Genomic DNA, 26,685 nt, shown 5'->3' with positions numbered 1-26,685 from the left:
CACTAGGGGGAGTTTAGGAGTTGATTGTATACAGTTTAACATTGGCTCCCTCTAGTGGTGACCGCAGACTTCTACAATGTAACCATTTCATTTTTTTTGTATATGTCTGTGCAGGAGAGTTGGAACTTTGAGTAAAAATGTTAAAATAAATAAATATTTCATCCTCAAATGTCAAGTAAACTTAGGGGAGCAAATAAATTATGCAAAACGACCAACTATCACGGCAAATAGCGCCCCGTATCTCAGCTTCAGAGCCCATGGAAGTAGCTGGATATGAAATCTATCTATCTACTGTTTATATAATATTGAGAAATATCTATGTTTTAGGGTCCGAAAAGCAGAGAAGAGTGAGGCACGGCGGAGCATGGCTGGAGGAGGGTGGGCCGCCGCTGAATGCGAGATGAATCAGAGATTAACCTCCCAGTAATGGAAGCTTTGTCTGCGATTCTGGTGAAAAATGGCATTTTTGCATGAAGCTCCCGACCCACAGGAAGCGTCTGCGTGTCGTGTTTGGTTTGCGTTCTGTGATTTGTTAGATTTGGATTTCAGTGTAATAACTTTGTGAAGAGTCATTCACCAGCTATGGAGACCTGCACGTCCACATGGGATCGGGCCCGAGAGGAAAAGGCGGCTTTGTGGCCCCTAGCAGCCTATTAGCTTTCGTGAGAAAAGACTAAAACTTCGGACTTTGGTTACTGCGCATTTTACAGCACTTTGAAGGTACCGTACTTACGGGCAAAGCTCCCTGGGAAAAAAATATGCAAATTAGCTGTCCTCCAAAAGCAGAAAGTTGTCTCTAATCAACAGTCCCAAATCACCGGACATATTAGCCCTGCTCATATTCTGCTCAGTATGGCCACCAAAATGACCAGAATTTTTTTTAAAGGGGCTGTTTTCATTTTTTTTTTTTAAAGAAAAACGGTCAGAAGGGCGTAAAATAATACAAGCCGCATTTACCCTCCTGAGCCCCCGTCAGCCCTATTCTGACACTTCCCTGATGTTCCCTGCACTTCCTGCTTCGTCTGGATGAACATGTGACCGCTGCAGCCAATCACTGGCTGCATCCAGAGAGCAGACACCCGCGGGGAACCTGGGAAATGGCGGAACTGGAGCAGTGCAGAATTTCTGAGAGTTACTTGCTATTATTTTTTATATCACTAATAGTGTTTGGGGTTTTTTTTAAGTGGCTGAACTAAGCAAATTAGCACAAACCCCGCCTTATAAAAATAGCAAAGGAAACTCTTCTAATACCTATTAAAGACAGGAAAAAGGGATACAGTAAATGTTCTGGTTTCTAAGGATAATCCCAATCGATCCTTTTTATGCGTCTTCAGTATTATGCCCCTACAGTGCTCCTCATATGTTATCATGTCCCCACAGTGCCCCTCACTTAATGATACCCAGTGCCTTGGCACAGTATGGTGCCCCCACAGTGTCCCTGCAGAATATGACTCCCCCACATGCCCCTCATATATTTTCATACCCCCACAGTGCCCCATACTCACTTTTATGCCCGCACAGTGGCCATGCACAGTATGATGCTCACATAATGACTCCGCACCTAGAATGGGCTAAAAAAAGAAAATTCTCATGACAAGCAGAGCAAACCTGTGCACTCCATGCTGTGTGAGGACCTGCGCACTCCATGCTCTGTGAGGACCTGCGCACTCCATGCTCTGTGAGGACCTGCGCACTCCATGCTGTGTGAGGACCTGCGCACTCCATGCTCTGTGAGGACCTGCGCACTCCATGCTGTGTGAGGTCCTGCGCACTCCATGTTGTGTGAGGACCTGCGCACTCCATGCTGTGTGAGGACCTGCGCACTCCATGCTGTGTGAGGACCTGCGCACTCCATGCTGTGTGAGGGCCTGCGCACTCCATGTTGTGTGAGGACCTGCGCACTCCATGCTGTGTGAGGACCTGCGCACTCCATGCTGTGTGAGGACCTGCGCACTCCATGCTGTGTGAGGACCTGCGCACTCCATGCTCTGTGAGGACCTGCGCACTCCATGCTGTGTGAGGGCCTGCGCACTCCATGCTGTGTGAGGGCCTGCGCACTCCATGCTGTGTGAGGGCCTGCGCACTCCATGCTGTGTGAGGGCCTGCACACTCCATGCTGTGTGAGGGCCTGCGCACTCCATGCTGTGTGAGGACCTGCGCACTCCATGCTCTGTGAGGACCTGCGCACTCCATGCTGTGTGAGGACCTGCGCACTCCATGCTGTGTGAGGGCCTGCGCACTCCATGCTGTGTGAGGACCTGCGCACTCCATGCTGTGTGAGGGCCTGCGCACTCCATGCTGTGTGAGGACCTGCGCACTCCACGCTGTGTGAGAGCCTGCGCACTCCATGCTGTGTGAGGGCCTGCGCACTCCATGCTGTGTGAGGACCTGCGCACTCCATGCTGTGTGAGGACCTGCACACTCCATGCTGTGTGAGGGCCTGCGCACTCCATGCTGTGTGAGGACCTGCGCACTCCATGCTGTGTGAGGGCCTGCGCACTCCATGCTGTGTGAGGACCTGCGCACTCCATGCTGTGTGAGGGCCTGCGCACTCCATGTTGTGTGAGGACTTGCGCACTCCATGCTGTGTGAGGGCCTGCGCACTCCATGCTGTGTGAGGGCCTGCGCACTCCATGCTGTGTGAGGACCTGCGCACTCCATGTTGTGTGAGGACCTGCGCACTCCATGCTGTGTGAGGACCTGCGCACTCCATGTTGTGTGAGGACCTGCGCACTCCACGCTGTGTGAGGGCCTGCGCACTCCACGCTGTGTGAGGACCTGCGCACTCCACGCTGTGTGAGGACCTGCACACTCCATGCTGTGTGAGGGCCTGCGCACTCCATGCTGTGTGAGGACCTGCGCACTCCATGTTGTGTGAGGACCTGCGCACTCCATGCTGTGTGATGTCCTGCGCACTCCATGCTGTGTGAGGACCAGCGCACTACATGTGAGGACCTGCGCACTCCATGCTGTGTGAGGTCCTGCGCACTCCATGCTGTGTGAGGGCCTGCGCACTCCACGCTGTGTGAGGACCTGCGCACTCCACGCTGTGTGAGGGCCTGCGCACTCCACGCTGTGTGAGGGCCTGCGCACTCCATGCTGTGTGAGGTCCTGCGCACTCCATGCTGTGTGAGGACCTGCGCACTCCACGCTGTGTGAGGGCCTGCGCACTCCACGCTGTGTGAGGACCTGCGCACTCCACGCTGTGTGAGGACCTGCGCACTCCATGTTGTGTGAGGACCTGCGCACTCCATGCTGTGTGAGGGCCTGCGCACTCCACGCTGTGTGAGGACCTGCGCACTCCATGCTGTGTGAGGACCTGCGCACTCCATGCTGTGTGAGGACCTGCGCACTCCATGTTGTGTGAGGACCTGCGCACTCCATGCTGTGTGAGGGCCTGCGCACTCCATGCTGTGTGAGGACCTGCGCACTCCACGCTGTGTGAGGACCTGCACACTCCACGCTGTGTGAGGACCTGCGCACTCCACGCTGTGAGAGGACCTGCGCACTCCATGCTGTATGAGGACCTGCGCACTCTAACCTGGGTTGGCGGATACACGATATTCACACACTACACACACCATATTAGGCTACTTTCACACTAGCGTCGTGCGACGCAAGTCGCAATGCGTCGTTTTGAAGAAAAAACGCATCCTGCAAAGTTGCCCGCAGGATGCGTTTTTTCTCCATAGACTTACATTAGCGACGCATTGCCACACGTCGCATCCGTCGTGCGACGGATGCGTCATGTTTTGGCGGCCGCGACGCACACAAAAACGTTACATGCAACGTTTTTTGTGCGTCGTCTCCGCCATTTTCGACCGCGCATGCGCGGCCGAAACTCCGCCCCCTCCTCCCCGGACATTACAAAGGGGCAGCGGATGCGTTGTAAAACTGCTGCCCCCGTTTTGCACAACTTTCACAACGTGCGACAGCACGTCGCACGACGCTAGTGTGAAAGTAGCCTTAACATGAAAATAAGAGGCAGAGAGCGGCACTACGTACTAATACATAACACTCAGTAATATGGTTGCTATGGATGCATTGTCCTGTGACCCCATGCTATAGCCATGGTTGTTAGGCCAAGTATCCATAGCAACCACTTTTCCACAGGTGTAGTGACAGCCATGGACGGACAGCTAATAAGCTATGACAGAAGTAGTGATAGCAAAGTGACCTCAGTCCACCATAAAAGAACCCCCACCAGCCTAACGCCTCCAGCCTGGACACAACATGGCCATACACATTAGAAGGCCGTTGGCCGACAGCCATCTTGCTCGACTCCCATTTGCAGGAGCCGACGTTTCGCCAAGCGCTCCTGTCTTCCCTATGAGAAAGCCGCCATACACTTCAGACGGTCGGCCGGGTTTAGCAGACCTACGTCTAATGCGTGCGGGGGCCTATGACCAACTTTAGCCTATATGGCATAATTATTTAGACGTTGCTTGATGGTATTAATCACTTTTTGCTATTTTACTTCGGCACTGCTTGTGAGTATAATTTACACACTATGTGACATTTTTATTTGGACACTGGCGGTATTATTTAAGTCCCTATTATTTGGGCACAGTTTGCAGGTATTATTAAATCACTGTTTATCGCTATTAATTGGGCATTGTTTTATGGTATTAAATTTAAGGCCTTTATGTCTCCATTATTTGCTCACTGTTTATAGATATTAGTTTTGCACTGTATGGCACTATCATTTTGGCACTGCATGACAGTATTATTTCAATTCTATGTGGCATTATTATTAGGGCACTTTTTGGCTGTATAATTTAAGCCCTTTGTATTCCTATTATTTTGGCACTATTTGACGGTGTAATTTAAGCACTGTATATCCTCATTATTTGGACACTAGTGGTATACTCTAAGCCCTTTATGTCCATTATATGAGCACTTTTTGGATATATAATTTAAGCTCTTTATTATTTGGGCACTATTCGGCGTTATATTTTAAGCCCTTTATGTCTGATTTATGTGGGCATTGTTTGGCGGTATTATTTCAGAAAGGTTCTTAACTGTAACGGTTCCATACAGGTTTTCGCCCATCCTGAAAGGGAGAAACTTTGCAGATGGGCATCCTCAGATCTTCAGATTTGCAGATGGGCATCCTTAGACCCCACTGCCATCTCCGTGTTAGCAGACCCCCTAAAGGCTCATTCACACGTCAGTATTTGGTCAGTATTTTGCATCAGTGTTTGTATGCCAAAGCCAGGAATGGAACTTACCGAGAAAAAAATATAATTGAAAGACTGACTCCTGTTCCTAATTTTGGAGACACTCCTGGTTTTGGCAAACAAATACTGATGAAATACTGATCAAAAATACCGATGTGTGAATGAGGCCTAATCAGTTCTATACCGGTCCGGCACCGTCCGTACTGGTCAGGCAGCGCAGTGCTTGTAATGGGGCAGAGATGCATTTCAGAATTCCAGCTCAGCGACAGCTGCTCTCATTATTTTGGTTTCCATTTGTGCAGACGGCGGATTGTGTCTGGGAAGCCGCAAATTCCTTCCTTATCTAGAAGCTATGCCTTTTGTTCCAGGAGCTTTCCAAATCTCAAAGATTGAATATTCATCTTAAAATCTGCTTTTCAGAATTGTTGCTGAATTAACAATTCCATTATTTCTTAGAATGGGAATTACTCCATTTTCCCTGGGAAATTGGGCCCCTGGTCACTCGGGGTAATGGACCCTTGATCAATCAGATACCTTTTAAATCGGTTGTCTGTTTGTGTCCAGTAGCAGCGCCACCCCTGTCTACAGGTTTCATGCAGAATTACAGTTCATCTGCTTTTAAGTGAATGTGACTGAACTGCAATACTACATGCAACCACCGGAAAGGTGTGGCACTGTTTTTGGAAGAAAACATCCATATATTTCCAAGCATGTTTTTTTATTCTGTATTACCCTTTTAATTTGGGCTGAACGAATGCATTACAGGGGCACTTACTGACTAATGGACCAGGTGTCGCAAATGGTAATACCCAAATAATCAGTCTACTACTACAATTTTCTACATTATAGACTGAGATAAACAGCAACAAGCTAAACAAGCTCCAAAAAATGTGATCCATATAGGTCTGACTTTTGGGGCGCACCCCAATCTTATTATTTGGGTCCAAATTCCGCTTTTTCCCAAAGGATTGAATCTCCTTGCATCTAATAATCCTGTTACATGGCAGCCACAGATGCAGCAATGGTCACTTTTATTCCGTGAAGACTGCTCATCCTGAGCCTCCTGGTTCATGCACAGCTTTGTATAAGTACCATAAAAGTAGAAATAAGGGGATAATACAAATCCAATACAATGGTAACAACTTTTGACACATTTTTTTTTCGCAGAGATGTAGCTGGTAACAATAGATATTGGGCTTTTTTTGCACAGAGACTTGGCTGGTAACAATAGATATTGGACTTTTTTGGGCTTTTTTTGCACAGAGACTTGGCTGGTAACAATAGATATTGGACTTTTTGGGCTTTTTTTTGCACAGAGACTTGGCTGGTAACAATAGATATTGGACTTTTTTGGGCTTTTTTTGCACAGAGACTTGGCTGGTAACAATAGATATTGGACTTTTTTGGGCTTTTTTTGCACAGAGACTTGGCTGGTAACAATAGATATTGGACTTTTTTGGGCTTTTTGGACAGAGACTTGGCTGGTAACAATAGATATTGGACTTTTTTGGGCTTTTTTTGCACAGAGATGTGGCTGGTAACAATAGATATTGGACTTTTTTGGGCTTTTTGGACAGAGACTTGGCTGGTAACAATAGATATTGGACTTTTTTGGGCTTTTTTTGCACAGAGACTTGGCTGGTAACAATAGATATTGGACTTTTTTGGGCTTTTTGGACAGAGACTTGGCTGGTAACAATAGATATTGGACTTTTTTGGGCTTTTTTTGCACAGAGATGTGGCTGGTAACAATAGATATTGGACTTTTTTGGGCTTTTTGGACAGAGACTTGGCTGGTAACAATAGATATTGGACTTTTTTGGGCTTTTTTTGCACAGAGACTTGGCTGGTAACAAATAGATATTGGACTTTTTTGGGCTTTTTGGACAGAGACTTGGCTGGTAACAATAGATATTGGACTTTTTTGGGCTTTTTTTGCACAGAGACTTGGCTGGTAACAATAGATATTGGACTTTTTTGGGCTTTTTTTGCACAGAGACTTGGCTGGTAACAATAGATATTGGACTTTTTTGGGCTTTTTGGACAGAGACTTGGCTGGTAACAATAGATATTGGACTTTTTTGGGCTTTTTTTGCACAGAGACTTGGCTGGTAACAATAGATATTGGACTTTTTTGGGCTTTTTGGACAGAGACTTGGCTGGTAACAATAGATATTGGACTTTTTTGGGCTTTTTTTGCACAGAGATGTGGCTGGTAACAATAGATATTGGACTTTTTTGGGCTTTTTGGACAGAGACTTGGCTGGTAACAATAGATATTGGACTTTTTTGGGCTTTTTTTGCACAGAGATGTGGCTGGTAACAATAGATATTGGACTTTTTGGGCTTTTTTTTGCACAGAGATGTGGCTAATAACCTCGGACATTGGGCTATTGGATTACCAGTTGGCACACACTCACTTGACCCCGTAATCTCTTCTCCGTTGGGCTAAGGGTTTTGCTCATTCCAGGCATATTTGTTTTCTTAGATAGTGACACGGTGACACAGGGGCCACCATGTCCAAAGTGTGGAAGTCTACAGGGCTGGCACTGGGGCTTGTAATTGCTGGTGATTTGTCATGGCTTAGCTATTTAGGACTGTGACATGTCAGCAACAGGGGGAGAAGATAAGTCCAGATTAGAGAGGGACCTGAGCAAATGGTCATCAGGGCTGGTGACATTATTGTAAGGGCAAGCCACTTGGTGGTGGAGAGTGGGGGTCCGGCTGGTGGGGGGCCACAGAGGTTAAAGTAGTGTTTCTTGGACTTGTTTGTACTGGGCAGATATATGGGTTTACATGGGTGCCCTGCTGTGTTTGTGAATAAGCTACATAACCGTGCCACCGCCTGAAATACCAGGGCCTGAAACACTTTCAGTAGGCCCCATTCACACTAACAAATACATGTCGTAAATTATGGCTCCCGGGCTTATTAGGATTCACTATCTGTGTATTATTAATTTATTTTACTCATTTATATAGCGCCATTACTTCCACAGCGCATTACAGACATTATCGGCACTGTCCCCATTGGGGCTCACAATCTAGAATCCCTATCAGTATGTCTTAGGAATGGGGGAGAAAAACAGAGAACCCGGAGGAAACCCCCGCAAACACGAGGAGAACATACAAACTCCTTGCAGATGTCGTCCTTGGTGGGATTTGAATCCAGGACCCCAGCACTGCAAGGCTACAGTGCTAACCACTGAGCCACCGTGCCATAAAATAGGCTATTTAATTTTTAAAAAATGGTATTAGTTCTGGCCGTCCATCCATAATGCATTATAATATTGGCCCTACCCTGCGGATAGGTGATGACTTGTTTTCACCCCTATAAAATAACCTCCTCCTCCAGTTCTATGGTCAGTAATGGCCGGAGCAGGGGTTCAGCTCTCCACCAGCATCAAAATTTATGCAAAAAAGGAAGAGGTTTTAACATAATTTAGTTGTTGCTTTTGGACGCATCAATTCTATGGGCGGCCCAAAATTCCACATGAATCCAGGGGCGTAGATGTAGGAGGTGCAGACAGGGACGTGATGACCGAGGTCGCAGAGGTCACCATTGGGGGGCACACTGATGCTAGCTCACACTTCAACTGGACGTGCGTCCTCAGATGCAGTGGATTACAGCACAGAGACCCGTCGGGTCAGTGCACGGCAATACATGCTGACGGCCATTTAGAAACCAAAAACTGACGCATGGCAGTGACATTACGTGCACCCGCACTTGCACGTGGAAGTCAGCTGCCAGCTTCAGAAGAGGACATCGCACGGCGACGGAGTGGATGGGAGGTGAGTGTAAGGGTTTATTTTTTTTCTATACATTTAAGAACAGCGGCAGAACGGGGAACGTATATACCAGGATGGGGCCCAGGCTAAGGGACATATATACCAGGATGGGGCCCAGGATACGGGATATATACCAGGATGGGGCCCAGGATACGGGATATATACCAGGATGGGGGATATATATACCAGGATGGGGCCCAGGAAAAGGGACATATGTACCAGGATGGGGGATATATATACCAGGATGGGGCCCAGGATAAGGGACATATATACCAGGATGGGGCCCAGGATAAGGGACATATATACCAGGATGGGGGACATATATACCAGGATGGGGCCCAGGATACGGGATATATACCAGGATGGGGGATATATATACCAGGATGGGGCCCAGGAAAAGGGACATATGTACCAGGATGGGGCCCAGGATAAGGGACATATATACCAGGATGGGGCCCAGGATAAGGGACATATATACCAGGATGGGGGACATATATACCAGGATGGGGCCCAGGATACGGGATATATACCAGGATGGGGGATATATATACCAGGATGGGGCCCAGGATAAGGGACATATATACCAGGATGGGGCCCAGGATAAGGGACATATATACCAGGATGGGGGACATATATACCAGGATGGGGCCCAGGATACGGGATATATACCAGAATGGGGGATATATATACCAGGATGGGGCCCAGGAAAAGGGACATATATACCAGGATGGGGCCCAGGATAAGGGACATATATACCAGGATGGGGCCCAGGATAAGGGACATATATACCAGGATGGGGGACATATATACCAGGATGGGGCCCAGGATACGGGATATATACCAGGATGGGGGATATATATACCAGGATGGGGCCCAGGAAAAGGGACATATATACCAGGATGGGGGATATATATACCAGGATGGGGCCCAGGATAAGGGACATATATACCAGGATGGGGCCCAGGATAAGGGACATATATACCAGGATGGGGGACATATATACCAGGATGGGGCCCAGGATACGGGATATATACCAGGATGGGGGATATATATACCAGGATGGGGCCCAGGAAAAGGGACATATATACCAGGATGGGGGATATATATACCAGGATGGGGCCCAGGATAAGGGACATATATACCAGGATAAGGGACATATATACCAGGATGGGGCCCAGGATAAGGGACATATATACCAGGATGGGGGATATATATACCAGGATGGGCCCAGGATAAGGGACATATATACCAGGATGGGGGATATATATACCAGAATGGGCCCAGGATAAGGGACATATATACCAGGAAGGGGCCCAGGATAAGGGACATACATACCAGGATGGGGCCCAGGAAAAGGGACATATATACCAGGATGGGGGATATATATACCAGGATGGGCCCAGGATAAGGGACATATATACCAGGAAGGGGCCCAGGATAAGGGACATATATACCAGGATGGGGGATATATATACCAGGATGGGGCCCAGGCTAAGGGACATATGTACCAGGATGGGCCCAGGATAAGGGACATATGTAGGAGGATGGGCCCAGGATAAGGGACTTATATACCAGGATGGGGGATATATATACCAGGATGGGGCCCAGGCTAAGGGACATATGTACCAGGATGGGCCCAGGATAAGGGATATATATACCAGGATGGGGCCCAGGAAAAGGGACATATATACCAGGATGGGGGATATATATACCAGGATGGGCCCAGGATAAGGGACATATATACCAGGAAGGGGCCCAGGATAAGGGACATATATACCAGGATGGGGGATATATATACCAGGATGGGGCCCAGGATAAGGGACATATATACCAGGATAAGGCACATATATATATATATATATATATACACCAGGATGGGAGATATGTAAATGTATACCAAGATGGGGGGTCGAAATCTTGCATCGGGGTCCATCAGACTCTAGTTATGTCACTGGGTGCAGAGGTGTTGGTGCCTGAGAGAGGAAATGCCCCTTTGCCATTTCAGTAGACACCATTGCCTATAGAGAGGTTTAAGTTAGAGGAATGTAGGGAATTGCTGGAAACTCAGTATGAATAGACCCTAAAGGGGATCTCCGGAATCCGCTCACTTTTGATGATGTCGCTCTGGCAGTCGCGTGCACAATGCCTGCTGAATGTGCATGGAGCCCAGCATCAGCGTTGATACAGAAACGAGCAAACCCGGAGGACCCTTGTAAATTATTTGGAATGATATAATCCTGTGTCCACACTCTCAGCCTGGGTTAAACAATCCCCAGATCGACCATTAGCGGATGTGATAAAGGATCCTGGATCCCATCCCTGTTTCATGTAAAAGAATTGTTGTCAGACACTTTCCAAGTAAATATTTTCTCCGCAGTGAGCCAGAGCCACGCTGTCAAAGAGAAGGGAGGGAAGGATAGAAATCCATCCAATTCTTTCCAACCGGGAAATCTCTGGAGACCGTCTTGTCTTCATTAATTCTTGGCACAGCAGAGCTGAATTGGCGCAGTCTCCTCGTTCTGCGCTCACAGCCGGAGCCGATGTGGGGCGGTTGTACATTCCCCGTCCAGTTGGGACTTTTTTCGTAAAGAAAGGGGAAAGTAGCTCATTATCACCCGAGGGGTCAGTGTGGATGTAGTGGAATAAATGGTTTGGCTGATATTGTATGAAGGAAGCACGTCGTAGATCCCAAAGCCAAAATTATCGTCAGTAAGCTTCATCACTTCATATTAAAAAGTTAAACAACTTTCTAACAAACTTTTGATTTTCGTTCCTGATGACGTTCAGAGGTTCTGCTTGCTGTCACTGAATGAAAATATTCTTTATTTTGTCCTCATCACATATCTGGGGACCTTGTTACAATGTGTCAAGCTATCAGAATCGAAATATTTAAACATTGTCATAAACATATCAGCAGCCTGAGCTGGACAAGGTAAAGGCAATGTCTTCAGCTAAACAACATTCCATCTTTTGTCAGCAAGCGGAGAACGTGGAATAATGAGGAACTGATACATAAAATATGTATGTATTTATGAACTTTAAAGGGCATGTAGACTTTTTCAACCATTGGTAATGCTGTACTGCATCCAAAACAGAAAAACGTTTGCAGATCTACATATCTCTATGGCAACAGACTACAAATAATGCCTCTGTAGTCAGATCCTGTGTTCATGTGCGTTTTATTCTAGAGGGCCCGAAGAATCAAATTGCTAAAGGCTGACGACATAATATAAGGACAGTTGAAATCCACCCTAGGGGGTCACAGTCGTAGACTTTTGAAAGAATTTTTATTGCTCCACTGCATTCAAAAAATGAATAAAAAAAAAAAAGCATCTCCATGGTTACAGACTACAAACAATGCAAGTGTAGTCAGATCCTGCAGCCATGTTTTACTCTGCTTACTTGTGCCTCTTTTTCCAGCTTGGAGGATCAAGTGACTAAAGACCCGACATATTAGACATTGACAAGTTAAAGAGGTTGTCCAGTGATAACTTGTTGATGGGTTGTGACCTGATCGCTCGGCAGAACGGGGAACTTTCCACCCAACCCCCCTGTTAGAATGGAGCAGCAGCGCGTATGTGCAACCTGAGCTCCATTCATTCTCTGCTGGACTGCAGAGAGCTGCACTTGACTTTTTCCGCCAGCTCCATAGATAATGAATGCACTGGCGGTCGGGTATCTATCCTCATGGGCAAATTTATACCAGCGGTTAAGGTTCCCTGATCTGCCAATCGGTGACGGTCTCAGCGGACCCCCACCGATCTCGATAGCCTGAGGCTATGTTCACATGCAGCGTTTTTGCACCCGTTTTGCAGTGTTTTTACATTTTTGTCTTGTTTTTTTCCAGCATTCTTTGGGTGCAGATGATATGTGTGCTTCATAAAGTATTACACGTTCAACAAAGTTAGTAAAATTCAGCAAAAGCGCTTCAAAAACACCATGAAAAATGGTTCGAAAACACTGAAAAAAACCCATTTATTGCATTTTTTTTCCTTTTTTTTTTCACTTTCTCATATTGCTTTCTATTAGTAAAAAAAATGCTTCAAATCGCTGCAAAAAAAAAACGCTGAAAGAATTGACACGCTGCAGATTCCCAAAAAACGCTGAGGTCCTCAAATTCAGAATAAAAAAAACAATCATGTGCGTGGATTTTCTGAAATCTCATAGCTTTTGCTGGTACTGTAAAAAGCAGCTTTTAATTTGCATGAAAAAATGCAGCAAAAATATGCTGCCGAGATGCAACGTGTGAACATAGCCTGAGTTTATCGGAGAAGTCATACTCTACTGTGGCTGTCCTCGTGAGAGTAAATGGCTAGTTACGTGGATAAGGTCAATGCTATGTCACAGCAGGTCATATATTACATACAGTATTAGATCTATTATTATATCCTGTTTTACATAGCATTGCGCCCTGATCTGAAAAACAGACCCCGATGAGAGCGGCCCCTTCATCTGCCTCATCTCTCCGCTCACCACATATAATAGTAATGACTAGAAGATGTGTAATCATCCGTTTGCCTCCTACACGTCTAGGTCCCATGATGTAGCGTACAATCCTTGTGCTTATGCTACAGCTGGAAATTTGGATCCTTGTGATGAGAGGTTTTAAAGAGGACCCGTCACTTGTCATACATATGTCATTATTTTACCTGGTGTAAATGCCGCTGTTCTCCTGAACCCGGCGATGTTTTTCTTTTGTTCCTGCGCCTCTCCGTTCCTGAGATATGGCCTCCTCTTCTCTGTATATAAAACTAGTCTTGTTAGGCAACTGGGCATGTTCCTTTAGAATACGCCCACAGAGAACAGTTGAGGACCACACCCGCTTGACTAAAAAGCCAAGATTAATATACAGCAAAGAAGGGGCCATATCTCAGGAACGAAGAGGCGCAGGAACAAAAGAAAAGTATCACCGGATTCAGGACAACAACGGCATTTACACCAGGCAAAAAAAACATATTTATGGCATGTGACATCCTGTTTAAATCAACAACAAAAATTATTTGGATGAGAGTCGAGACGCATCTGCAGAAAATTAAGATGTCTCAGGTGCACGACTTTAAAGGGGTCTGTCCTATGCAGGGCCGCCATCAGGGCATTACTGCCCTGACTGGCGTATGAGGCCCAGTGGGCAGAGGGGGCCCGCATCGGGCCCGGTCTCCTCTGATCACCGGGCCCTACCGGCGCTGCAGCATTTGATCGCTATTGACATGCGGGCCCGTGCCCGCACGTCAATAGTTAACACCTGCCAGCCAATCGGAGGCTGGCAGCTGACGTCCGCCGCAGCACGCATCTCGCCGGCATCTGACGTCATTGTCAGTCTCCGGCGAGCGCGCGCTTCTGCATGAAGGGACGGAGCTTCGCCGCTGGAGTGCGGCCAGGTAAGAAGAACTTGTGGCTTTTTTTTGTTTGGTTTTTTAAATTTATTGAGAGCGGCGATCCGGGGGGCTCGGGGCAGATGGCAGAATGCTGGACACAATGGGGCAGAATACTGCACATGATGGGGCAGAATGCTGGACACGATGGGCAGAATGCTGGTGACGATGGGTAGAATGCTGGTGACGATGGGGCAGAATACTGGACACGATGGAGCAGAATGCTGGTGACGATGGGGCAGAATGCTGGTGACGATGGGGTAGAATGCTGGACACGATGGGGCAGAATGCTGGTGACGATGGGGCAGAATGCTGGTGACGATGGGGCAGAATGCTGGTGACGATGGGGCAGAATGCTGGTGACAATGGGGCACAATGCTGGACACGATGGGGCGGAATGCTGATGACGATGGGGCAGAATGCTGGACACGATGGGGCAGAATGCTGGACACGATGGGGCAGAATGCTGGGCACAATGGGGCAGAATGCTGGGCACGATGGGGCAGAATGCTGGGCACGATGTGGCAGATTGCTGGTCATGATGGGGGCAGAATGCTGGGCACGATGGGGCAGATTGCTGGGCACGATGGGGCAGATTTCTGGACACGATGGGGCAGATTGCTGGTCATGATGGGGGCAGATTGCTGGTCATGATGGGGGCAGAATGCTGGGCATGATGGGGGCAGAATGCTGGACACGATGGGGGCAGAATGCTGGACACGATGGGGCAGATTGCTGGTAATGATGGGGCAGAATGCTGGGCACGATGGGGGCAGAATGCTGGACACGATGGGGCAGAATACTGGACACGATGGGAGCAGAATGTGACAGTGAGACACAGGAGGGGGCAGAATAGACACGGGGGCAGAATGTGACAGTGAGACACAGGAAGGGGCAGAATGAGATATGGGGCATGATTGGAGACACGGGGCAGAATGGAGATACGGGGCATGATTGGAGACACGGAGCAGGATCAAAGACATGAGGGCATGACTGGAGACACTGGGGGCAGGATTGGAGACAGATGGGGCAGGGTTGGAGACAGATCGTGCGGGCTCATGGGGAAGGATGGATATGATGGAGACAGATGGGGCAGGATGGGGAGATCATATGGGGCAGAATGGATACTCATGAGGGTGGAATGGGAGAACGTATGGCTGAAGCCAGGAATGAGACACACGGGGGCTAGGATGGGGGATATTATTACCACAGGGTCTATTTAATGGATATTATTACTGCAGTGATGTATTTATTTTATTTTTTGAGTATACTGTTTAAAAATGGGGGGGTGGTCCTGTTACTGTGTAGAGCGACACTATGTCGCCTTTTTTTCTTCATGTGATGTAATGTAGAAGTTGGGAAAAATAAGTAATGTGTTCTTCAAGCAGAGCTCTAGGTAACTGTGTAATTTCCTGCAGAGACGAGTCCTGGCTGGAAGAAGTGATGGCGATCTGTGCTGGATGAAAGATGAAAAACAAAGATGAAGGACTTCACCTAGAGACGTCACTCGTGAGTTAGTGTGTTAGCTATACACTGACACTATACACTGTATAGAGGCCCTGTGTATAATGTCATTGATCACTGTATTACCTGTACATTTAATGCAGAGCTCCTTTGTATAATGTCATTGATCACTATATTACCTGTACACAGACACTGCATACTAAGTACAGCTCTCCTGTGTATAATGGCACTTATGGTGATAGTATCGTGTTTTTTTTTATTACTGATCAGTATTGTAGTATTCAGTCACCATGTGGTGGTAATATGTGGTCTGGTCATGGTGCAGTGCTATTTGTTCCTTGTATGTGATATTATTCGGTCACTGTGGTGGTAATATGTGGTCTGGTCATGGTGTGGCGGTATTTGCTGCTTGTATGTGATATTATTGGTCATTTTAACAATTGAAAAATAAAAAATATACCTAAATTGTATCACATATTTTAACAAATATTTAATAGATCACAGTAGAGTAGAGCTCGGCCAAAAGTGTCTACCGTGTTATGGTGGCAGCTTAAAAAATCTTTTGGCCAAAACAAAAGCTGCCGGCTATATGTGTGATCTGGTGATGGGAACTGTTAATGTGTGATTGGTGAGAAGTGGAGTTTTTCCAAGAGAGAGCAGTGGGACTTTGGACAGTTCGAGGGGTGGAGCCAAGGCGGAATTTCAAGGAGGCCCCGAAATTCCTAGTGGCAGCCCTGGTCCTATGGCTTATCAGAGGTGTACAAGTAGGTGAAATTACACAAATTGGGGTAAAATAAGTAAGCTGCTTCCACGTAAAAAGAGACTATCCTGGAGAGGAATGTCATGTGACTTTTATTGATGATGCTAAATTTTCATATAATACCCTGAGGATAGGGAATATAAAGGGGACAACGCCGCACAGGATCTAAGTGCAATATTAAAAATATCACAAATAAAAGTGCAAAGCTGATGCGCTCACCAGATTTAGGTAGAAGGAACATCGTATTGACCCTGGGGGGAATCCCAACCAAGGTCCTGGTTACTCGGTCTGCTGCAAGGTTCTTGGTCCACAAGGCGATCCTCAATCGTCCGCAGGTGAAAGTAAAAAATGATGCAGAAAACCAGTCTGGGGCCGGCGCTCCCAAAAATTATATCATGTGCTAAAATGGCTTATTGAAAAACTTTTTTATTCTACATATACCAAGTAAAAACAATGCGTTTCGGCTTAAAAAGAGCAAAAGCCTTCATCAGGTAGATTCTACAACCTTGGCTTATTTACTTTTTCAATAAGCCATTTTAGCACATGATATAATTTTCGGGAGAGTCGGCACCAGACTGTTTTTTTCTGCATCTTTTTTATTTTGATGATGCTGAATGGCTGGGAGGGCTCGTAAATTGGAGGCGTTAATATGATAAGGTATTTTTCCAGTCTCTGATTGGGAATTTTGGAAATTTGTGGCCAAACTTCCAGGACAGCTGTTCATTAAATTTTAGCAGATATACTGATTTTTTTTTTTTTATAATAATGACGGTGCAATAAAATAATCAAATCTCCCTATTTTTTATTCATTTGAGGTGCACCCTTTAAAGTGGAGGTCACTGTCTACAGTGGTGGGACAGGTTCACTAGGGATCATACCACATTGATAAAGGGAATGTTAGCATCAAGTCAATTAGTAATTTATAAATTGGTCATGCATGCATCAAGCATGTAAGGGGTCCTAGGCAGTGTTTGACAGACCCTTTACCTATTATGGAAACACTGCTTCTCGATAGTGATGGAGGTTTCCCCAGTCACAGATGGCGAATACAATCCAGACGGACACTAGCAACAGTTCAAGTGAATTTTATTTAACAATCAGAGGTAACAGGTTTAAATAAAGTTCGAGAGTTGATTAACAACAATGAGCTAACACTGGAACCACAGGCTGCTTGCAAATTCTTCAGCAGCACTTCCTTCACACAAACACAATCTCTTTTCTTGACTGTGCAGCACAGCACACACCCACACTGCTGGTTACGGCTCCTTTTCATGGTCACTTTTCTTGACAGCTTGTTCAGTTCAGTAGCTCTTGTCTGGCAAATTCTACACTTGTGTCCTACTCACTCATTTACCATATTATAATTCCTTGCAAACAGGCTCTTGATCCTGGTTCTCTCTGATTGGATTGTACTCACGCTTCAGACACTTTTTTGAGAAGCGAACCTCACAGTCAGGAATAAGCCTTTATGCTCCTCTATGCTGTACTAAAACTTTGCTCTTATGGTGATCAACTTTGCCTTGAGGCGGATTCAGTATTCACTCACAGGAAAAGCCTTTTGGTCCATTCAGTTGTGGCAATCATTGATGACAACTCTTAAATCGAGGGCTTCTCTTCCTCCTGGGGCAGATGGCAACCACCACAGAGCCAGATGAAACTTCCTGCATGCTCCTCTGTTGCCATAACTTGTTCCCTGGGGTGGCACACAAATTGACAAGTATTACTCACCTCTTCACTGTCTAGCTTCCTATCAGGGCTTCTTGCTTCTGTCTGCAAACCCCTTCTGAGCTCAAACAACACACTTGGAACACAAGGGGTCATGGACATACACGCTAAGGGTACTGTTACACTAAGCGATGTACCAGCGATCCCGACAATGAAATGGATTGCTGGTGCATCGCTAAGTGGTCACTAGTGAGCTGCCACACAGGCAGATCTCACCAGCGACATAGCAGCGGTCGGGGGTCGCTACTTACCTGTCAGACGAGGCGATCCTGACGTCCTCCCGCCCGTGTCCACGCGTCATTCGTCGGCGCCACAGGAAGCCCAGCAGGAAGCGCCCGACGAGATATGATCCAGGACCTTCTCGCGCGATCAGCGATAATCAGCGGGGGAGCCGGTCACAGGTAAGTATCAGACATAGCGATATCGCTAGCAATATCGCTGCTGCGTCACAAAACCAGTGACGTGTCAGCGATATTGCTAGCAATCTCGCTGTGTGTAACGGGGGCTTAACTGTTAGGCTTACTCGGTAAGGTGGTTCCTCAAAGTCCAAGATCCGGGTGGACACACAGGCTATGGGTGTCAGTGCAATGGGCAGATGAGGCAGGTGAGAAACAGGTAGCCGAAGTACGGGAAGCTGCAGACAGACAGACAGGAGTCCTGAAATAGGTCCTGGAGATGACAGACAGGTAGCAGAAGTACTGGAAACCACAAATAGTTAGCAGAGGCATTGGAAGCCACAGGCAGATCAGAAACATCTGGAAGACCGCAAACAGTGAACAGATAGCAGAGGTACTGGAACCTGCTGGCAGACCGAAGATGTCCGGGAGACCACAGACAGTTAGCAAAGGACTTGGAATACTGGGAACAGGAAAGGGAGGTACTGGAAACCGCAAGCAGGTAGCAGACACAATTCTGGAGCAACTAGAAAGTCTTAGTACAAGGACACAGGTGTGTATCTTGCTAGGGCTTATATGGGCCTAGGCAAATGATCACATGTGATGAGGCCAGGTCATCTGCAAAGCCCGACGTGGAGCACAACAGAGTTCAAGCCCAGATCCAAGAAAGATGCATAACACCAGTGCTGCCTCTGCACTCCCATTGAGGGAGTCTCACACAGCAGCTCAGTGTGCTAACTCTTTATGCTCTGCATTCCTCACTACAGACATCATTCCTGCAGCTCAGTGGACTGCTGTCTGGGCATGGTAGATCTGAGGCACTGTTCCTAAAAAATGGCTCTATGCACATAACACCAATCCGTCACACAGCATGTGTGGCACTCCATAGGGTCTGTCGCACAGTTGTCCCAGCATACATATAATAGATGACATAGCATAACACATATATAACAATATATCAAAACGTCAACATGGCATTAGCGGAATCCTGAACAGTTCAGCGAGTCAAAACGGAGATTCATAAATTGATAAAGAAACAGTCTGTTATATGTAAGAGGCAAAAAATCCATTTTCAACCCTCTTACGTGTGCACAACCTATGATTAGTGGAGGTTTCAACAGTCAGAACCCCTGCCAACATAAAGTTACCACTTATCCTGCAAATAGGTAATAAATGTTGTTTATGGGACATCTTTTCAATTTCATCTCCACTGAGTCTGCTTCCTAGATATACGAAGGCTGAGCGATTCCATCTTACTGCAGGTCAATCTCCCAAACACGAATAAAACTAAAGAATTCCAAAAACACAAGTGACAAAAAGAACTAATGAAAACAACAAAGTAAAAAAGTTTTGAGACTCTTACAAGTAACAATGTCCCCCCACCCCGTCCTGCTGCGTCTCCTGCCCCCTCCTCCTCCTTATGCTCGCTGGACAAATCTATCCAGTTTCTTTGTTACTCCAAAAAGCTGATTCATCAAGTATTTCAAAATTTCTCTCAGCAAGAAAGTCGAGTCCACAGAAGAAATAAAAAATTGGGGAGAGGTTCTCAGAAGGAGAGTTTATGGCATTTTCCTCAGCACTTTAAAAGTTCTATTCTTTGTCAGAGTCACACTTTTGAGAGACGAATAGGAGACATAAGGAGGGAGGGAAGGAAGGAATGAGATAGGAAGGGAGAAAAGGGCAGACAGGAAAGGAAGAAGAAACAGGAAGGAAGGACAGACAAGAAGGAAGGAAAGGGTAGACAGGAAGGAAGAAAAGGGAGACAGGAAGGAAAGGGTAGACAGGAAGGAAGGAAGGAGAGACAGGAAGGAAAGGGTAGACAGGAAGGAACAAAAGGGAGACGGGAAGGAAAGGGTAGACAGGAAGGAAGGAAGGAGAGACAGGAAGGAAAGGGTAGGCAGGAAGAAAGAAAAGAGAGAGGAAGGAAAGGGCAGACAGGAAGGAAGGAGGAAGGAGAGACAGGAAGTAAATGGCAGACAAGAATCATAGAATCATAGAATCGTAGAGTTGGAAGGGACCTCCTGGGCCATCTGGTCCAACCCCCTGCTCAAAGCAGGATTCGCTAAATCATCCCAGTCAGATGTCTGTCCAGCTTCTGTTTGAAGACTTCCATTGAAGGAGAACTCACCACTTCTCGTGGCAGCCTGTTCCACTCATTGATCACTCTAACTGTCAAAAAGTTTTTTCTAATATCTAATCTGTGTCTCCTCCCATTCAGTTTCATCCCATTGCTTCTAGTCTTTCCTTGTGCAAATGAGAATAAAGTTGATCCTTCTACAATGTGACAGCCCTTTAGATATTTGTAGACAGCTATTAAGTCTCCTCTCAGTCTTCTCTTTTGCAAACTAAACATTCCCAAATCCTGCAACCTTTCCTCATAAGACAGGGTTTGCAGACCGGTCACCATTCTGGTCGCTCTTTTCTGAACTTGCTCCAGTTTGTTGATGTCTTTTTTAAAATGTGGTGCCCAAAACTGGACACAATATTCCAGATGAGGTCTGACCAAAGAGGAGTAGAGGGAAATAATGACTTCACGTGATCTAGACTGTATGCTTCTGTTAATACATCCTAGAATTGCATTTGCCTTTTTTGCTGCTGCATCACACTGTTGACTCATATTCAGTCTGTGATCTATTAGTATACCCAAGTCTTTTTCACATGTGCTGTCACTTAGCCCTATTCCTCCCATTCTATATATGCTTTTTCCATTTTTATTGCCCAGATGTAGTACTTTGCATTTCTCCCTGTTAAAAACCATTCTGTTAGTTGCTGCCCACTTCTCCAGTTTATTTAAATCTTTTTGAATCCTCTCTCTCTCTTCTCTAGTATTAGCTATCCCTCCTAGCTTTGTGTCATCAGCAAATTTAATCAGTTTACCCTCAATTCCTTCATCTAAATCGTTGATAAAGATGTTGAACAATACAGGGCCCAGGACAGAGCCCTGTGGTACCCCACTTGAGACATTCTTCCAACTGGATGTGCAGCCATTTACGACCACTCTTTGGGTCCGATCACTAAGCCAGTTATGAATCCACCTAACAGTTGCCTTGTCCATTCCATACTTAGTCATTTTTTCAATAAGGATTGTATGAGAGACTTTGTCAAATGCTTTGCTGAAGTCAAGATATACTATATCTACAGCATTTCCTTGATCCACCCAATCAGTGATACCGTCATAGAAGGAAATTAAGTTAGTCTGACATGACTTATTAGTTACAAACCCATGCTGACTCTGTTTAATCACTTCATTCTTATCCAGGTATTGACATACATGTTGTTTAATAATTTGTTCAAAGATCTTTCCTGGTATAGAAGTCAGACTCACAGGCCTATAGTTGCCTGGGTCCACCTTCTTCCCCTTTTTGAAGATAGGAACAACATTTGCTCTTCTCCAGTCTTCTGGCACTTCTCCTGTTCTCCAAGAATTTTCAAAGATTATAGAGAGGGGTTCAAAAATTTCTTCTGCTATCTCCTTCAGTACTCTGGGGTGTAATTCATCTGGACCTGGAGACTTGAATTCATTTAGGCTAGCTAAGTGTTTCCTCACTATCTTTCTGTTTATAGATATCCTGGATTCTTCTATTCCCTTAATAGGACAGTGAATAACAGTTGATGTTACATTTCGTTTCTGAGAGAAAACAGATGCAAAATAGGAATTTAAAAGTTCAGCCTTCTCAACATCCTGTCTTACCATTTCATCATTTTCATCCTGTAAAAATCCTATAGCATCTTTGACTTTTCTTTTACTTTTGACATATCCCCAAAATCCTTTATTATTGCTTTTGACATCTCTTGCAAGCCTCAATTCATTTTCAGCTTTAGATAATCTGATTTGTGCCCTGCAGGTTCTGCAGACAGCATTATATTCTTCTTTAGATATGCCTCCCTCTTTCCATTTTATAAACATTTTTTTCTTCCTTTTTAGCATGTGCTTAAGTTCTGTGTTCATCCATCCTGGTTTCCTTAACTGCTTCCTATTCTTCCCTCTTTTCGGAATTGTTAACAACTGTGCTTTGAGAATTTCATTTTTCAAGATTTCCCATCCTTCCTGGACATTTTTGTCTTTAAGGATATCCAGCCATTGGATCCCTCCAATTCTCTTTCTGAATCCCTTAAAATCTGCCTTTCTGAAATCTAACCTTGACGTCTGAGTCTTCACAGGTCTTCCGCCTCTAGTTATCCAAAATTCTAAAATAGCATGGTCGCTACCTCCTAGGGTCCCAGCCACTTTTACCTCCTCAACCATTTCCTCCCTGTTTATAAGGATTAGATCCAAGGTAGCAGTTCCCCTTGTTTTCTCCCTTACCTTTTGGAAGATAAAGTTGTCAGCAAGAGAGGATAAGAATTTCCTTGACCTGTTAGTTTTGCCTGAGAGAGATTCCCAACAAATGTCTGGATAGTTGAAATCTCCCATGACAACTATGTCATATTTTTTGGAGAACTTGGCCATTTGATGCATAAAGAGTTCATCCATAGCTTCAGCTTGCACAGGCGGCCTGTAGTAAATGCCTACAATGGTGTCCTTTCCATTGTTCTGTCCTTGTATTCTTACCCAAACAGTTTCCACAGAACTCCCAGTCTCTGAAGCTTCAATCTCTGTGCAGATATACGCGTTTCTAACATACAATGCGACACCCCCTCCTCGTTTATCAAGTCTGTTTCTTGCAAATAAGTTGTATCCTTCTAGTCTTGTATTCCAATCATGTGTATTGTCCCACCAAGTTTCAGTGATTCCAATGACATCATATTTCTTTTCCTGTGTTAGTAGTTCCAATTCTCCTTGTTTGTTGCCCATGCTTTGTGCATTAGTATAGAAACATTTTAGTTTGTGATTGGTTTCTCTTTCTCCAATATTTTTATTAATTAGATTCTTTCGTCTTTGTTCTTCCTTTCCACTTCTAATAGCAGAGTTCTCAATAGCATTTGTCAGGTGTATGGCTTTTTCTGGTCTTTTGCTTCCCTTCCCATGTTGTTCTAGTTTAAAGCTCTCCTTACAAGTGTAGCAAGGCGACTTCCAAATACATGCTTTCCAGTCTTCGTAAGGTGCACCCCATCTCTAGCAAGTAGTCCATCGTATAAGTAGTTCACTCCGTGATCCAGAAATCCAAATCGTTGCTGACGGCACCATCGACGTAGCCAGTTGTTCACCTGCAGAATCTTATTCCACCTCCTTGTTCCATGGCCATCCACTGGGAGGATGGAAGAGAAGACCACCTGCGCTCCCAGTTCTTTCACTTTCTTGCCTAAGTCTTCAAAGTCTCTGCAGATGGTTTCCAGGTCGTTTCTTGCAGTGTCATTTGTCCCCACATGTAGTAGCAGGAATGGGTAGTCATCTGTAGGTCTGAAGAGTCCTGATATCCTGTCAGACACATCTTTAATTTTTGCACCTGGAAGACAACACATTTCTCTTGAAGTTATATCCGGTCTGCAGATAGCGGCCTCAGTTCCTCTCAACAGGGAATCCCCCATGACCACCACTCTCCGTTTCTTCTTCACAATATTTTCTTTCTCCAGTCTCAAGAAGGAGAGACTGGAAGGAAAGAAAGAGACAGGAAGGAAGGAAAGGACAGACAGGAAGGAAGGAGAGACATGAAGGAAAGGACAGACAGGAAGGAAGCCAGGAGAGGAAGGAAGGAAGGAAGGAAAGGGCAGAAAGGAAGTATGGAAGAAAGAAAAAAGAATGGATGGAAAGAGAGAGAGAGAAAGGGAAGGGAGGAGAGAGAAAGGTAAGGAAGCAAAAGGAAAGGAAGGAGAGAAAGAAGGAATAAGAAAGAAAGGGAAATGGAAGGAAGGCGAGAGAGAGAAAAAAAAGAAAATGCTAGGAAGGAGAGAGAGAGAGAGAAAGAAATGGAAGGATGGAGAGAGAGGGAAAGAAAGAAAGAAATCAGTGTACTACATATTAGAAGTGTCCCCTTAGAGACCTTGGTTTTCTTGATCCCTTCTGCAGCTCTATTTTATCTATTGATAGATGCGATTTTTCCTGCATGTTTTTATGTATGGAGAGGTGCAGTTTTAGTAACAGCAAAATGAATCAGATTTCTAAAATTTCATTCACAGGGTGAATTATTAAGTAATTGCATTTTTTTACCTGATTTAATAAAGCAGCAGGTCAATCCTTTAAGTATTTTTACTGTACTTTTCCCCATTAAGATGAGAATGGTTTGGCACTAAGAATACTTCATAAATGCACAGAATTTCCACTGCAGTTTTCTACACAAATCCTGCTTTTTCCACCCTGGATAGATGTGAACATATCCTTACAGTCCTTTTTCTGATCCTCCCTTGCAGTGTGTCAGTCCTCACTGTCATTCTTGCATTCTACTGAGCTCAGGAGATGAACAGTCACACATACACTGTCCAGGTAGAAATATGCTGTAATAGTGTATTTTACTTGATAGGATGTAGCCCCAGAATCGGATTACACAGTTTCCCTATGCAGGTACACAACATGTGAGGTGTATCCTATAACAATACCTAAAACATCCCCCTTGGCCCCCATTGTCCACAAAATGTTGTAAATTATGGGCCAATGAAAGGCCCAAGGGGCTTCCTTAGAATATTGGGCAGATTAAATGTTTTTTTTTCCCTCCAGCAACGTGAAGGTTAATTGTCCTCATTCATTAGGAGACTTTTATCTCCATAGGAGTCTATGGCACTCGCAAATGACCGACTGCGCTACTGAAAATTGTTAATCATGCGACCAATTATTAACAGATCAGAGGTAACGTGACTCTAATCCTCTCCCCAAAAATCTTTTTGAAGTGATAGATGAATTCAGCGCTCTTAACATCCTCAATTAGCTGTGAAACAAACTTTCAAAGGAAACTCATCCACGGAGGCAAAGTGACGAGCATCACCAGGAACGGTACAGATTCACTCACAAATTATCGCCTTCCTCTAGGGTCTAATATACAGAGAAAGCAATGAAGTGATGTAACACAAAGTGAGTGTGTCGCTACATATTATCACAGCTGATCGCATGGCACATCTCACCCAACATTGGAAAATCGTTATAGTACTTATATTTTTGTACATAGGGACAGTATTATAGTAGTTATATTCTTGTATATAGGGGCAGTATTATAGTAGTTATATTCTTGTACATAGGGGCAGTATTATAGTAGTTATATTCTTGTACATAGGGAGCAGTATTATAGTAGTTATATTCTTGTACATAGGGGACAGTATTATAGTAGTTATATTCTTGTATATAGGGGCAGTATTATAGTAGTTATATTCCTGTACATAGGGGGCAGTATTATAGTAGTTATATTCCTGTATATAGGGGCAGTATTATAGTAGTTATATTCTTGTACATAGGAGCAGTATTATAGTAGTTATATTCTTGTACATAGGAGCAGTATTATAGTAGTTATATTCTTGTACATAGGAGCAGTATTATAGTAGCTATATTCTTGTATATAGGGGCAGTATTATAGTAGTTATATTCTTGTACATAGGGAGCAGTATTATAGTAGTTATATTCTTGTACATAGGGGACAGTATTATAGTAGTTATATTCTTGTACATAGGGGGCAGTATTATAGGAGTTATATTCTTGTACATAGGGGACAGTATTATAGTAGTTATATTCTTGTATATAGGGGCAGTATTATAGTAGTTATATTCTTGTACATAGGAGCAGTATTATAGTAGCTATATTCTTGTATATAGGGGCAGTATTATAGTAGTTATATTCTTGTACATAGGGAGCAGTATTATAGTAGTTATATTCTTGTACATAGGGGACAGTATTATAGTAGTTATATTCTTGTACATAGGGGGCAGTATTATAGGAGTTATATTCTTGTACATAGGGGCAGTATTATAGTAGTTATATTCTTGTACATAGGGGGCAGTATTATAGGAGTTATATTCTTGTACATAGGGGGCAGTATTATAGGAGTTATATTCTTGTACATAGGGGGCAGTATTATAGGAGTTATATTCTTGTACATAGGGGGCAGTATTATAGGAGTTATATTCTTGTACATAGGGGGCAG

At 45.0% G+C, this 26,685-nt stretch overlaps 1 long non-coding RNA gene across 1 annotated transcript in view; it reads right to left on the bottom strand.

The window, feature by feature from the left end:
- Positions 1 to 17,631: 17,631 nt before the first annotated feature.
- Positions 17,632 to 26,685, bottom strand: part of LOC141084711 (uncharacterized) — a 48,034-nt gene continuing 38,980 nt past the window's right edge. Inside the window, exon 2 of the long non-coding RNA XR_012231090.1 lies at positions 17,632 to 18,255. This is a non-coding gene — a long non-coding RNA (uncharacterized lncRNA). The remainder of the gene's footprint in view (positions 18,256 to 26,685) is intronic.

Source organism: Dendrobates tinctorius, unplaced genomic scaffold, assembly GCF_039654945.1.
Source record: "Dendrobates tinctorius isolate UK_male_01 unplaced genomic scaffold, ASM3965494v1 ptg000027l, whole genome shotgun sequence".
Taxonomy (NCBI): Eukaryota; Metazoa; Chordata; class Amphibia; order Anura; family Dendrobatidae; genus Dendrobates; species Dendrobates tinctorius.
Note: the sequence above shows the minus strand (reverse complement) of the source record. Positions and strands in the feature narration are given on the sequence as shown.